Source organism: Dasypus novemcinctus, chromosome 16 (assembly GCF_030445035.2).
Source record: "Dasypus novemcinctus isolate mDasNov1 chromosome 16, mDasNov1.1.hap2, whole genome shotgun sequence".
Taxonomy (NCBI): Eukaryota; Metazoa; Chordata; class Mammalia; order Cingulata; family Dasypodidae; genus Dasypus; species Dasypus novemcinctus.
The window spans coordinates 36,683,032-36,698,668 of NC_080688.1; the positions used below are offsets into that span (position 1 = coordinate 36,683,032).

At 38.8% G+C, this 15,637-nt stretch overlaps 1 protein-coding gene and 1 non-coding gene across 8 annotated transcripts in view; one reads left to right on the forward strand and one right to left on the reverse strand.

The window, feature by feature from the left end:
- GREB1L (GREB1 like retinoic acid receptor coactivator) overlaps positions 1-15,637 on the forward strand; it is a 293,082-nt gene that overhangs the window by 38,753 nt on the left and 238,692 nt on the right. The gene's annotated exons all lie outside the window — the stretch shown is intronic.
- Positions 12,083-12,158, reverse strand: TRNAG-ACC (transfer RNA glycine (anticodon ACC)). Its single transcript has one exon. It is a non-coding gene; the product is annotated as a tRNA-Gly (tRNA).

Here is a 15,637-nt window from a genome sequence, read left to right on the forward strand (position 1 = left end):
CTCCTGGAATGTAAACATACCAATTTCACTGCTAATTTAATAGGTTTCTTAAAATGGATACTTGATTGTTCAAATATCCATTGTGATAACATATATACAATATAACATTTCCCATTTTTTAAAACCACTTTCGTGTATACCATCAGTGGTTTAATTACCACCATCCACTACCAATACCTTTCCATCACCTGAACAGAAACCCTGTACTTCCCAGTTCACACCTCCACCCCTGCCCTGATCCACTGTAATCTTCTTTCTGTCTCTATGAATATGCATATTCTAGTTATTTTATATAAATGTCATATAATATTTGTTCTTTTTGATATGACGTACATTGACAGTGCTTTCACCACTATCTATTTCCAGGTATTTGCATCATCCCGAACCAAAACTCATACTTATTTAGTAATAACTTCCCATTTTCCCTCCTTCCATCCCAAGTAAACACTATTCTGCTTTCTATTTACATGGATTTGCTTATTCTACGTATATCATAGAAGAGAAATCATACAGTATTTGTCCTTTTCTGTCTGGCTTATTTTATTCAACATGATGTCTCCAAGGTTTATCCATGTTATGGCATGTACCAGCACTTCTTTCCTTTTTACAGCTGAATAATATTCCATTGTATGGTTATAGCACATTTTGTTTATTCATTCATCTGTTGATGGAAACTTGTGTTGCTTCTACCTTTTGGCTATTGTGAATAATCCTTTGGTGAACACGGGTATACAAATATCTGTCTGAGTTCCTAATTTTAATTCTTTGAGGGTATATACCTAGGAGTGGAATTGCTGGGTCATATGGTAATTATATGTTTAACTGTCTGAGGAACCTCAAACTGTTTCTTCAGGGGCTGCACCATTTTCCATTCCCACCAACAGCACACAAGGGTTCCTATCTCTCTGCCTCCTGTTATTTTCAGGTTTTTAAAATAGCCATCCTAGGGGGTGTGAAGTGGTATCTCACAGTGTTAATTTGCATTTCTTTAATGGCTAATGATGTGCAACTTCTTTTCATAAACTTATTGGCCATTTGAATAGCTTCTTTGGAGAACTGTCTATTCAAATCCTTGGTCATTTTTAGATTGGGTTGGTTTTTCTTTTTGTTGTTGAGTTGTAGGATTTCTTTTATAATCTGGATATTGAACCCTTAGCACATTTATGGTTTGTAAAGTTTATGAAACTGTTGCCTACCACACGATCTCAAAGATGCTTCCCTCCATTTTCTTCTAGGAGTATTATGGTCCTGGCTCTTACATTTAGGTCTTTGATCCATCTTGATTTTTGTATAGGGTGAGTTGATTTTTGTATAGGGTGAGATAAGAGTCCTCTTCCATTCTCTTGGGTATTATATTCAGGTCTCCCAGCAGCATTTTTGAAGAGACTATTCTGTTTCAGCTGAGTGGACTAGCAGCCTTGTCAAATATGAGTTGACTGTAGATGTGAGGGTCTGTTTCTAAACTCTCAATTTAATTCCATTGGTCAATATGTCTATCATTGTGCCAATACTATGATTTTTTTTATTATCAATTTTATTGAAATATATTCATAAACCATGCAATCCATCTAAAGTGTATAATCAGTAGCATTTGGTATAATTACAGTTATGCATTAATCATTTCAGTCAATATTAGAGCATTTTCATTACTCCAAAAAAAGAAAAAAAAGAAACAAAAACAAAAAACCCTATCCCTTAGTAGTTACCTCTTAATCTCTCTTTCCTTCTCCTGCCATAAATACCTGCTAATCGATTTCCATCTCTGTAATTTATTTGTATTTACATTTTGTATAGATGAGGTCAAGCAATATGAAGTAATTTTGTGTAGTTTCTTTCACTTAGCATACTTCCTTTTTTTTTTTTTTTTTTTTTTTTACCATTGATGGAAAGTTATTAATGTATTTCTATACACTATTGTCCATAGTTTGTTTTGGTTGTATTTTTGCCCAAATATCACCCTGATATTTAATGTCTTGTGATATTAACGTACATTTGTTGTGTTTTAGAGGAAAACATTCTTAAATATGCACTATTAACGATACTTATTTTTCACAAGAGGGTTCGCTATGCTCTACAATCCCATCTTTCATTTCCTAGCTTTCTTTCTAATATACGTACGACCTTAGACTTTCCCTTTCAACCACTCTCATACCCATATATCAGTGCTGATTACAAACACTATGATGTGCCTTCATCATATTCATTCTCTAACCTCATTCTGTATTCTGGTGACTTATATTCTAGCTATTAACTCTACAAGTTTGCTCATTATATTCAGTTCATAATAGGGAAATCATACCCTATTTGTCCATTTGTGTCTGGTTTGCTTCACTCAACATAATGTCCTCCAGGTTCATGCATGTAGTCATATGCTTCACATCTTCATTTCTTCTTACAAGTGCATAGTATTCACCACAGTTTGTCTGACCGGTTTTCGGCTGATAGACACCTGGGTTGTTTCTATCTTCTGTCAATTGTGAATAATTCCCCTGTGAACATCAGTGAGCAGATGTCAGTTTGTGTCCCTCCTCTCAGTTCTTCTGGGTGTATACCTAATAGTGGTACTGCTGCGTCACATGGCAGATCTATGTCTAAGTTCCTTAAGAACCACCAACAGGGAAGTGGATGTGGCTTAAGTGGTTGAGCTCCTGCCTACCACATGGGAGGTCCCAGGTTCAGCTTCTGGTGCCTCCTAAGGATAAGCAGGACAGCAAGCTGATGTGATGGGCTGGTGTGGCAACCTGACACAACAAAGAGACACAAAGAGGAAAACACATTGAGGGACCCAATAAAGTGGGGAGTGGAGATAGCTCAAGTGATTAGGCGCCTGCTTCCCAAACGGGAGGTCCTGGTTTGGTTTCCGTGTCTCTTAAAAAGAAGACAAGCACACAAGGAACAGACACAGTGAGCGCAAACAAGGGAGGAGAAATAAATAAATAAATAAAACTTAAACAAAAAACAAAAACAGGCCCACAGACTTCCATAGCAGCTGAACCATTCTACATTCCACCAACAGTGAATGTTTCTATCTTTCCACATCCTCTCCAACACTTGTGGTTACCATTGTTTTTTTTCTAAAGATTTATTTATTTATTCATTCTTTCCCCTTCCCCTCCTCCGGCCCTGCTGTTTTTGCTGTCTGTGTTGTCTTCTCATTTTCTCTCCTCTAGGATTCACTGGGATTCAATCCTAGAGACCCCTGATGTGGAAGAGAGAGTCCATCAATTGTGCCACCTCAGTTCCTGGTTTCTGCTGTACTTCACCTTGACCCTTCTCTTGTCTCTCTTGCTGCATCATCTTGCTGCATGACTCACTTGTGCAGGCACTGGCTCACTGTGTGGGCACTCATGCACTATGTGGGCACTTACGCTCACCATGAGGGCATGCTTTCTCTTCTTTTTTACCAGGAGGTCCCAGGGATCAAACCCGGGTCCTCCCATATGGTAGGTGGAAGCTCTATCACTTGAGCCACATCGCTTCCCCCATTATTTTTAACAGTGGCTCTTCTAGTAGATATGAAATGATATCTTATTGTAGCTTTGATTTGCATTTCCCTAATAGCTAGTGATGTTGAACATTTTTTCATGTGTATTTTTTTTTGCCATTTGTATTTCTTCTCTAGAAAAATGTCTCTTCAAGCCTTATGCCCTTTTTAAAAACAGGTTTGTCCTTTTATTGTTGAGTTGTAGGATCTTTTATATATCATTGATATTAAACCATTGTCAGATGTGTGATTTCCAAATATTTTCTCCCATTGAGTAGGCTTTGTTTTTACCCTTGTCACAAAGTCTTTTGAGGTGCAGAAGTGTTTAATTTTGAGGATGTCCCATTTATCTAATTTTTTCTTTTGTTGTTCATGCTTTGGGTGTTAGGTTTAAGAGACTCCTACCTACCAAAAGATCTTGTAGATGTTTCCCTACATTATCTTCTAGGAGTTTTATGGTTCTGGCTTTTATGTTTCGGTCTAGTTGATTCTTGTATAGGGAGTGAGATAGGTGTCCTGTTTCATTTTTTTGTTTATGGATATCCAGTCTCCCATTTTGTTGAAGAGACTGTTTTATCCTAATAAAGTGTGAATTTGGTAGTCTTGTCAAAAATCAGTTGACTGTATAGATGAGGGTCTATTTCTGAATTCTCAATTCAATTCCATTGCTCAGTACGTCTATCCTTGTGCCAATACCATGTTTTGACCACTGTAGCTTTGTAATATGCTTTAAAGTCAGGTGGTGTGAGTCCTCCAACTTTGTTCTTTTTCAAGAGGTTTTTGGCTATTCAGGGCCCCATACCCCTCCAAATAAATTTGATAATTGGATTTTCCATTTCTGCAAAAAGGATTGTTGGAATTTTTATTGTTAAAATTTGTAAGCCAATTAGGGTAAATTGACTTAATGATACATAGTTCCAGTCCATGAACATGGAATGTCCTTCCCTTTATACAGGTATTCTTTGATCTCTTTTACTAATGTTTTGTAGTTTTCTATGTACAAGTCCTTTATATCAACTTTAGTTAAATTTATATAGTTGTTTGATTCATTTAGTTGCTATTGTAAATGGATTTTTTCTTGATTTCTTCCTCAGATTCCTCATTACTGATGTATAGAAACACTACTGATTTTTTGTATATTTTCTATATTTTTTGTTGATCTTATAACCCACCACTTTGCTAAACTCATTTATTAGCTCTAGTAGCTTTGTTGTAGATTTTTCTTTGTTCACTTAAAAATGTACTGTGAATACTTTTAGGTCAACAAATTTAGGTCTGTAAAGTAGACATTATGAGTTTGCAGAATTAATACATTGCATTTCCCCTGATTATTTCCCCTTCACCTTTTCATTTTTATTATAAACTTTAGAGCAAAGTATCATTCAAAATCAATCCCACTTTCTTAATAAATTTTTTGATTACTTTCTTCTATTCTTGTCCAAATTCTTGTGTATTGGTGCAAGTTCTAATTATTGTATACAATTTAGCATTATGATTATAAAATAATATCCTAATAATTTTTCATACACTACATAATTATTGTTGACCATTACATAATATTCCATAAGGTACATAGATCATACATTACCTATATCCCTATGTTTGCATACTTAGGCTGTTTCAAAATTTCTGTTGTTCAAATAATGATGTAATGCATACATTTATGCTTCTGTCTTCCTTCCTCCATCCCACTCTCCCCCCCTCCCGTCCCTTCCTTCCACCTTTTCTGAGTATTTTCTATAAATGAAATCATACACTAAGTGGGCTTTTGTGATTGGCTTCTTCCATAGAACATATTATTTTTCAATTGCCACCCATGCTGTAGCATGTATAAAAACTTCATTCCTTTTTATTGCCAAATAATATTCCATTGTACAATTATACCACATTTTTATCTGTTCATCACTTTTGGATGTTTCTACTTTTTGCTGCTGTGAATAATGCTGCTATGAACATTTGTGTAAAAATTTTTGTTTTCATGTCTCAGAGTGGAATTGCTGGATCATATAGCAACTCTGTGTTTAATCATTTGAGGAACTGCCAAACTATTTTCCACAATGGCTGCACAATTTCACATTACTATCAGCCATGTACAAGGTTTACAATTTCTTCATATCCTCACTAACATTTGTTGTTCGTCTTTTTTACTTTAGCTAACCCAGTAAGTATGAAATGGTAATTCAATGTGAATTTGATTTACATTTCCTTAATGGCTGATGATGGTAAACTTTTTTTTCTCTCCCCTCCCCCCCACAGTTGTCTGTTCTCTGTGTCTATTTACTGCGTGTTCTTCTTTGTCCACTTCTGTTGTTGTCTGCAGCACAGGAATCTGTGTTTCTTTCTGTTGCGTCATCTTGCTGCGTCAACTCTCTGTATGGGTAGCGCCATTCCTGGGCAGGCTGAACTTTCTTTCATGCTGGGTGGCTCTCCTTATGGGGCCCACTCCTTGCGTGTGGGGCTCCCCTACATGGGGACACCCCTGTGTGTCACGGCAATCCTTGCGCACATCAGTGCTGTGTGTGGGCCAGCTCCACACGGGTCAAGGAGGCCCGGGGTTTGAACCATGGACCTCCCATGTAGCAGATGGAGGCCCTATCCACTGTGCCAAGTCCGCTTCCCCTAAACTAACTTTTCATGCATTTATTGACCATTTGTATGTCTTCTTTGCAGAAATATATGTTCAAATCCTTTGCCTGTGATTGGATTATTTATTTATCTTTTTATTGATGAGTTGTAAGGCTCATTATGTATTCTGGATGCAAGTCCTTTATCAGATATGATAAATTATATGATTTCAAATATTTTCTGCCATTCTGTGGGTTGTCTTTTCAGTTTCTTCATTGTTTCCTTAAAGGCAAAAAAGTTTAAAATTTTTATGAATTCTAGTTTATTTATTTTTTATTGCTTGTGCCTTTGGTGTGGTATCTAAAAAATCATTGCCTAATTCAAGGTCACAAAAATGCATTTATTTTTGTTTTTTTCTAAGAGTTTTATAGTTTTAGCTCTTACAGTTAACCCTATGATCATTTGAGTTAATTTTTGTGACTTTTTAAAAGAAATTTCTCTCCCCTTCCCCCCCCCCCAGTTGTCTGCTCTCTGTGTCTGTTTCTGTGTGTTCTTTGTCCGCTTGTGTTCTTGTCAGTGGCATCTGGAATCTGTGTCTCATTTTGTTGCGTCATCTTGCTGCATCAGCTCTCCGTGTGTGCGGTGCCATTCCCAGGAAGGCTGCACTTTTTTTTTAGCAATGGGCGGCTCTCCTTACAGGGCTCACTCCTTGGATGTGGGGCTCCCCTACGTGGGGGTCACCCCTGCGTGGCAGGGCACTCCTTGTGCGCATCAGCACTGCACATGGGCCAGCTCCACACAGGTCAAGGAGGCCCTGGGTTTGAACCTTGGACCTCCCATATGGTAGGTGGACGCCCTATCTGTTGGGCCAAATCCACTTCCCTGAGTTAATTTTTGTATATGGTATTAAGTAGGGTTCCACCTTTATTATTTTGCTTTTGGATATTCAGTTGTTTTAGCACCATTTGTCGAAAAGGCTGTGCTTTCTCCATTGAATCTTGGCATCCTTGCTGAAAATCAGTGGACTCTAAACAAATTTCTTTTTCCTGGATTCTCAGTTATATTCCTTTGGTCTGTATGTGTATCTTTATGCCAGCACCATGCACTGCAATCTTGATTACTGTAGTTTAGTCTTAAGTTTTGAAATCAGAAGTATGAATCCTCCAACACTGTTCATTTCCATGATTGTTTTTGCTATACTTGGTCTCTTGAATTTCTGTAAGAATTTTAGAATCAGCATGTCAATTTCTGCTAAAAAGCCACTTGCGATTTTGATAGGAATTGCATTGAATTTGTAGCTCTCAAGGGCCTGTTTTTTTTTTTTCTTCTTTTTTTTTGTGGTTGCTTTGGGCACCAAAATGGCATGTTATGACTGCCTTTCTTGTTGTTTTCCTAAAAGGCAGTGTTATCATTGACCTTAATACTGGGAGAAAAGGAGACAAACACTTTACATGAATGCTAAAGACTATTACATTTTTCTCTGCCTCAATTTCCTTATATATAAAATGGAGTACTAAGAGTACCTATGTCATAGGATAGGATGTAGTGAAGATTCAGTGAAAGACTGGACGGCTGATTCCTCAGTGCAGATCACTACAGATCATTAGGTTTAGCTGACAAAGACTCAGGCAGAATCTAGGGTTTCAGTGTCTCCACCGTCATTATTATCAACCCATATGCCCCATTCCAATTTTAGGACCTCATTCCTTTCTAATCCATGCCCTCACTTTAGCAGCAGATACACTGCAAGATTGGAAATTCAATTTACATTGTAATTTGGCCACTTGCACTATGAGACTCTGGTTCTGGTGTTCAGAAATCTCAAGTCTGTGGCTACACTAAATAAGATTTTCTTTCAGGGCACACATAGAAACTTTCATGTCTTTCATGCAGTGCTTAAGTTGGGAATTTGAAGCCTTGAGCTCATCCCTTTCTTTTACAACTGTAACCATCATATTTTGGAACAGTCAGCCAACATCACTATACTTTTTTTTTTTTTAAGATTTACTCTTGAGTGGCAGACTTGGCCCAGTGGTTAGGGCTTCCATCTACCACATGGGAGGTCCACGGTTCAAACCCCAGGCCTCCTTGACCCGTGTGGAGCTTGCCCATGCACAGCGCTGATGCACACAAGGAGTGCCCTGCCACACAGGGGTGTCCCCCGCGTAGAGGAGCCCCACGTGCAAGGAGTGCACCCCATAAGGAGAGCCGCCCAGTGCGACAGAAAGTGCAGCCTGCCCAGGAATGGTGCCGCACACACGGAGAGCTGACACAGCAAGATGATGCAACAAAAAGAAACACAGATTCCTGTGCCGCTGACGACAACAGAAGCGGACAAAGAAAATGCAGCAAACAGACACAGAGAACAGACAACCAGGGTGGGGTGGGGTTGGGGGGAAGGGGAGAGAAATAAATAAATGAATCTTAAAAAGAAAAAAAGATTTACTCTTATTTATTTCTCTCCTACCCCCTCAATGTTTGCACTTGCTGTGTCTGTTCATCTTCTTTGTTTCTTTAGGAGGCACTAGGAACTGAACCCAGGACCTCTGATGTAGGAGGGAGGCACCTAATCATTTAAGCCGTCTCCATTCCCTGCTTAGTTGTGTCTCTTGTTATGTTTTTCCTCTTCTGTCTCTTGTTCCATCATCTTGTCACATTAGCTTGCTACACCTGTCCATCATGCCAGCTCTCCATCTTGCTTGACTTCTTTAGGAGGCACCAGGAAACTCTGCTCGCTGCTTTTGTTGTATCTCTCATTATGTTTTCTTCTTGTGTCTCTTGTTGCATCATCTTGTTGTGTCAGCTTGCCATGCCTGCCGATTGTGCCAGCTTGCTGTCTTTTTTATGAGGCACTGGAAACCAAACCATGGATTTCCCATGTAGTAGGCGGGAGCACAAAGTTCTTTCTTCTGACTACTGAAATTGTCACTTCCCCTTTTAAGGCCTTCAAATGATTGGATGAGACCTCTCTCATTGTTGACAGCAATCTTCTCAATTGATTGTAGATATCATCAACTATAGATGCAATCAACTTACTGATGATTTAAATCCATGAAATGTCCTCACAGTAACTAGCTTGCCTGACCAACCAACTGGGCACCATCACCTGGCCAAGTTGACACATGAACTTAACCGTCACAGAGAACCCATATGAATCACCCAGAAAGCACTCAGTGCAATTTATCCATAATATAATGACAGTTATTCTCCCAAGCATCTTTGCTTCTAGATTGATACTTCAAGTCTGTGCTCTTATCTCCTGCTACTCTCCAGTCAAGAAAACTTTCATGGGAAAAATTAGAATTGCTAGTCCTCACTAGAAGAAGAAACAACAGTTGAAATAATTTAATCCTTAAGAAATTCAGTTTCCTGGTCATGATGATTCCTCTTGACTGGGAAGCGCATTACGTGTAGCTGGTCTGGAGCGAGCAGATTTAGGAGAACCTAGGACGTCTGTTGGGATGAAGTGTCAAGTAAAGAGCTTGTGTGTATAGGTTTATTTTATTGTGACCTGACTGTCTGTTCTCCAGCCTGTAGGGAGAGTCCCCTCCCTTTAATTCCCAACTACGTCTGTGCCCCAGTTGAGACTCCTCTCCAAGTGTCTGAGAATTCTTAGGTGTTGCTTTCATATTCCTGTCATGGCTTGTCACCTCTCTGCAACATAGCTCTGGGTTTCTGTACCTCTGGTCAACCTAAGGAGTTAATGTTAATATTTTATAACTTTAAATAATCTTTTTAATATTATAAATGTGAACTGGAAATTTCTTTAAATGTATTGTCCTTTTCCTAATATTGGAAATCTGGTTTCTTATGTTCACTTTTGAAGTTAACAACCACAAAATGCAGTATAGTCCATTGGTGAGGGTGTAGGTTTCCTTAGCAGTTTACGCTTTCACAAATGATATAATAGTTTTGGTACACTGGCCCCAGAGAATGTTTATGGGCAATAACCTAGTGGGTTTGTTTGTGTGGAATTAATCTCAGGCTCATCTCTTTATTCTCCACCTAAACCTATTAGCTGTTGATTTCTTATTCTTCCCCTTAGCTTCCCTCAAATGCAGTCATTCCATAAAACCTACTTCTAACTAGTTATGAGACTATTGTCTTTGAACTTCCATATAAACAGGGTTTTATGAATTTCTAATAGTACCGACTTTATGTCACTGTGTATAATAGTTTTTTGTGTACTTGAGTTATTTGCCTAGTAGGTTATAAGATCCTTGAGTCCAGGCATGCTGTAGTGTTAATTTTGGTATACCCTCAATTCCTATTATAATTCTTTGTACATAGTGAGTGTTTAAATATGTTGGCTAAATTGAATTTATGGCTCAAGATAGAAGGACTTCTGTTTAAATAGGCAGCCATTTTTTGTGCTCTTCCCTGGGTTAGTTAACTCATGGGGTGAGGGAGGTGGGGGATATATGGGGACCTATATTTTTTGAATATAACTTTTAAAAAAATAATAAAGAAGGAAAAAAAAAGACACAGATTCCCGGTGCCACTGACAAGAATACAAGCAGACACAGAAGAACAAACAGCAAATGGACACGGAAAGCAGACAACTGAGGGGGGAGGGGAGGGGAAGCAGAGAAGGGGAGAGAAATAAAAAGTAAATCTTTAAAAACTAAAAAAAAAAAAAAAAAAAAAAGAATCTCTAATAAAAGCTCACCATACCTGTCTCTGTGGCACTGGGGTTTATAATCCATTTTGAAGGCACTGGTAGAAGTCTTCTTGAAGATAAGGAGATAATGTTTATTAATTTACACTGCTGATAAAAGAAAAAATAAAATAGAAATTCCTTATAATATTGTTCTCTGTGTTCATGCCATAGGCATGCTTATTTACTATTTTTCCCTTTTGATTCCATGCTGAATTTAATATCTAATGCATCTCATTAAAATAGTGGATAAAAACTTGGAGAAAGCTTGGAAGGGGTCCAAAGTAAAGTAATCTTATGTCAAATTCCATGCCATAGTAGATAGTCATCTAGCAAAATAACAGTCGTCAAAATTTACAACAGGGAAGCTGACTTGACTCAACGGATAGAGCATCCGCCTACCACATAGGAGGTCCGTGGTTCAAACCCCAGGCCTCCTTGACCTGTGGGGAGCTGGCCCACGCGCAGTGCTGATGCGTGCAAGGAGTGCCATGCCAGGCAGGGGTATCCCCCATATAGGGCGCAAGGAGCGCACCCTGTAAGAAGAGCCACCCAGCGTGAAAGAAAGTCCAGCCTGCCCATGAGTGGCACCGCAAACACACAGAGCTGACACACAAGATGACACAACAAAAAGAGACACAGATTCCTGGGTTGCTGACAAGAATAGAAGCAGACACAGAAGAACACACAGCGAATGGACAAAGAGAACAGACAACTGGGGTGGGGGGGGAGGGGAGAGAAATAAATAAAAATAAATCTTTAAAAAACAATTTACAACAAACAATGTATGTAAATAGATGATTCTGTTGCTCCTGAGGTAGAGTATGTTCTATACAACTTGGTTGCTGTCTTCAAGTGCTCAGATTACATGGAGCCTCTTGTATTCGGTAGGAGAGATGAACTGTGCTTGAACCCTGGACCTCCCATGTGGTTGGCGGCTGCTCTATCCATTGTGCCAAATCCGCTTTCCTTATATTTTTTAATGTAACATTTTTTTTGGTGATGTATATATCTTCAAAAAAAATGCAATTTACAGAAATGATGGGGTGGGGGGCTGGGGAGGGGGTATATGGGAACAAACCTCTTATGTTTTTTTTTGTTTTTTTTTTTTTTATTTAATTCCCCCCCTCCCCCGGTTGTCTGCTGTGTCTATTTGCTGCGTCTTGTTTCTTTGTCCACTTCTGTTGTCGTCAGCGGCACGGGAAGTGTGGGCGGCGCCATTCCTGGGCAGGCTGCACTTTCTTTCACGCTGGGCGGCTCTCCTTACGGGGAGCACTCCTTGTGTGTGGGGCTCCCCTACGCGGGGGACACCCCTGCGTGGCGCGGCACTCCTTGCGGGCATCAGCACTGCGCATGGGCCAGCTCCACATGGGTCAAGGAGGCCCGGGGTTTGAACCCGGGACCTCCCATGTGGTAGACGGATGCCCTAACCACTGGGCCAAGTCTGTTTCCCCTCTTATGTTTTTTATGTTTTTTTAATGTAACCATCTTTGTGATCTATTAACTTCAGTAAAAAAAAAAAGTGTAAAAAATTTGAGCTTTTTGTTTATTCTGTAGAGAGAAAAGAGTTGAGCAGGAAGTAGGAGACATAATATCGTTGAAATGGCAACTTTGGAAAATAATTTTCATGCTTAAGATGAACTATAGGCATAGAAATGAAAAGAAGTGAGATTTTAAAGAAAGTAGTTACGGGAGTTCAGGCAAAAGTTGAACAGTAAACACCTGTTTGAAGCTTGGAAGTAAAAAAAGGAGCTGCAACAGAAGCATTTATTGAGCCCCTATTATGTACTAAATACCATGTTGAGCACTTTATGTATGCTATCTCATTGAATCTTTACAACCATCATGTGTGGTAGCATCAGTAACCATGAGGAAACAGGTTCCAAGAAGTTGAGTAACTTGCCCCAAGTCAGATGGCTTTCTGATGGGTGCAGTGTGTAACCCAGAACTCAGATTAACTGTAAGTTTCTGAAATGAGTGTCTAAATAAAGTAGTTTTGTCAAATCTTGCTTCGCATTTGGGCCATGGTTTTGAGGATAAGTTATTACTGTCCTTTGATACCAGATACCCCTTGAACCACTCTTCTCAGCCCTTCAGCTGCTTTTTGTCTAAACTTTTTAGAGATTTGGCCTTGAAAAGAATAGATGAAATGGCTTAGCAGTAGGCAATTCTGAGGGTTGTAGTTATAACTGGAGCAACGTAACCCTGTGAAGTGGATTAAATCAAGGGTGGATGCTAACAATGGGCCAGAGATTCTCCATTCCCCTTTTTAAGTGGTGCTTTTATACTCTAATTCTATCCATTGCATATGATAAAGTGTTTCATCTAGCCTCTTTATAGGTCCTGTTTGTCCCAGGCTTCTCAAAATGAGTTGGCCCTTTAATAGATTAATTACATGGAACATTTTTGGTGTTGTTTTGTTTTGTTTTTAATAATAGAAGAAAATAGGGTAGAGCATGTAATTCATCCTAAAATCTGTTTTTCCCCACACTAGAACTTAGAACAAGAACTTGTACACATTGTTCTAAAGAATTATACACTCCAGCATACTCTTGGCACTCTGTCAATGTTAAATTGCAACTCCTTGGAGAGAAGGGGAGGCTTTAAAAAAAATACAGTTTAATATTCAGTGCCATTTGAAATACATGTTTCCCAGTAAGTGCCCCAGTTATATAAATTTGCTCTTAGCATACTTTTATATTCAGCCCTGTCATCTGTTCTTCATGGAAATTATCTAATTTTCTACATTACTACAAATTAATTTTAATTTAAAACCCAGGAGCATTATTTTTGTTCACTGCAGCGACTGTATTTTCTTCTTCTTTTGGTTCATGGTAATTTGGGGTTTCTTTCTACAGGGTAAAGAGTCACTTGGGGGTTTTTTAAGTAGGTGAGTGTCAGGATCCTAGTAATATTTTAGGAAGATAATGGTTGTGTTGAGTTGGATTGGTGAGGGTGAAGTCTAGAAGTAATCTTCTGTTTAGGCTAAATACAGAGTTTTCTCAACTTTCACAGCAGGATGTCAGGCATGCCACCTTCTGCAGCTAGCTAGTGTCTGAAGAATATGACTCCCCAATCAGCAATCCAACCAGCTGTACCTTTTGACTCACTGTTACATTTACCAAGAAAAACAAGGTCCTGGAATATATTTCTACACCAAGCGTGGTGTTAAAAGTTACCATCTTTACATTTGGATAAAGTTGTTGGTCTAGAGAATAATTCTATAATAGGTTTTCACAGCTTTGCAATGAGAGGAAATGGATATAAAAATCAACTTAAACCTATCTGTATTAAGTTAAAATTATTTTAAAATTCTGTTTAATATTAGTGCCCTTTTTGAGTGGGTGTGGGTGTGTAAGACATTTTGGGTTGTGTTAGCCGAAAATAATCTGAAAGGTTTATTATAATCAGAAAAAAAAAGAGCTGTGGTCTTTCCTCCGCTTAGAAGAGAATGGTTTTGTGTCCAGGAAGCGGGTCGATAGAGGGAACCTCATTCAGGCGTGAAAGGGCTTGTGCCACTGAAGCGCTGCATGGAGGACTCTGCTTTTGTACGGAGGAACGCCCCTCTCTGCCAACCTATCAGCACCTTAGAGAAAGGTGTTTAGCTTAGCTTTGAAAAATGCCAAAAGAACAGGCTTAAAAATTAAAAAGAAACAGGCTGTGTTTCATGTTAATTTAATACCATCATTTTCATTGTTTGTCTCTGAGCATACATATATCCAGGAGATTTTTGAGAGCTGACCTAAAAAAAAATCCCTTTCTTAGAAGCCTAAGAATTTGTGTATGGTTCAGTTTTTAGGTAAATTCTGAGGAACATGTGAGAAGTTATGATATTCAAGAAAGGCAAGTCTCCTGTGCTTTTCTGGAACACTCTGAGTGATGCTTTACCTGTGTTGACAGATAAACCTTTAACAGAAATAGTTACATTGGAAAATAAATCTTGGGGTAATGTTTAAAAGTCTGCCTCTTGGCAAGCAAATATAACACTTATGTAAATGGATAATAATAAGCCCTATGTAGTTGTTTTTTTAACAATAAAAAAATGGCAGGGGGATCCAGAAATCTTGCCTTTTACTTTCTAATGTACTTTTGGAGAGTGATAAAGTATAATGCCAACATGGTAACTGTTCCAAGGCACTGTTATACTCATAAATAACATTTGAGGCAATGCTCTGCAATTTATAATGTGATTTCTTTTAGATTATTCCTCACAACAACCCTAAGAGATAGACATTGCCATTTCCATTTTCAAAGGAGGAAATTGAGAGTCAAGCTCAGCTTGTCTCAGTCAGAGCCTTGGCAAACAGGCCTTCCAGTTAAAACCCACACATATGCCTCTACACTGTGTGTGTCTCAAGACTGGTGAGTGAGAATGGTGAGGGCCATTGGCGCATGAGAGTAGAAAGTCTGAGTTAAAATGGAAGAGAGGCATGATTTCAAATGGACGACATTCACTCTCACCTTCCTTATTCTTACTTTCTTTCAGGAGGCAATGAATGTGGACCTTCCTTCCCAGCCTTCTTCCTGCCATTCCCAGTCCCACACTTGGAACGGAATTTGGGGATAGCTCCTGATTTAAGAAGCTTGCCTTGGTTTTAGAAATTGCTCGTTTTATCACCATAGTGTTCAAGGCACCCCAACTGATCTGTGTAAGCTTAACTTAGGGTGACTTGTTCTTGACTGAGGAATTGAAAACAGCCAGTGGCATAGAATTTTGTAAGGCCACTGTGCATTCTTCCCCTTTTTTGTTTACTTTCCCACAACTCAGGATAAGAAGATGAAGATTGTATATTATGCTCTCAGAAAGTGAGCGACCTAACTATAAATTTAAGATTTACTGAAAGTAAATTGCTGAAAGTTAAAACTCACTTTCCTTTTTCCCTAAAAAAGATTCACCAGAGTGGGAATCTTTTTAGTTTTATTATTGAAGT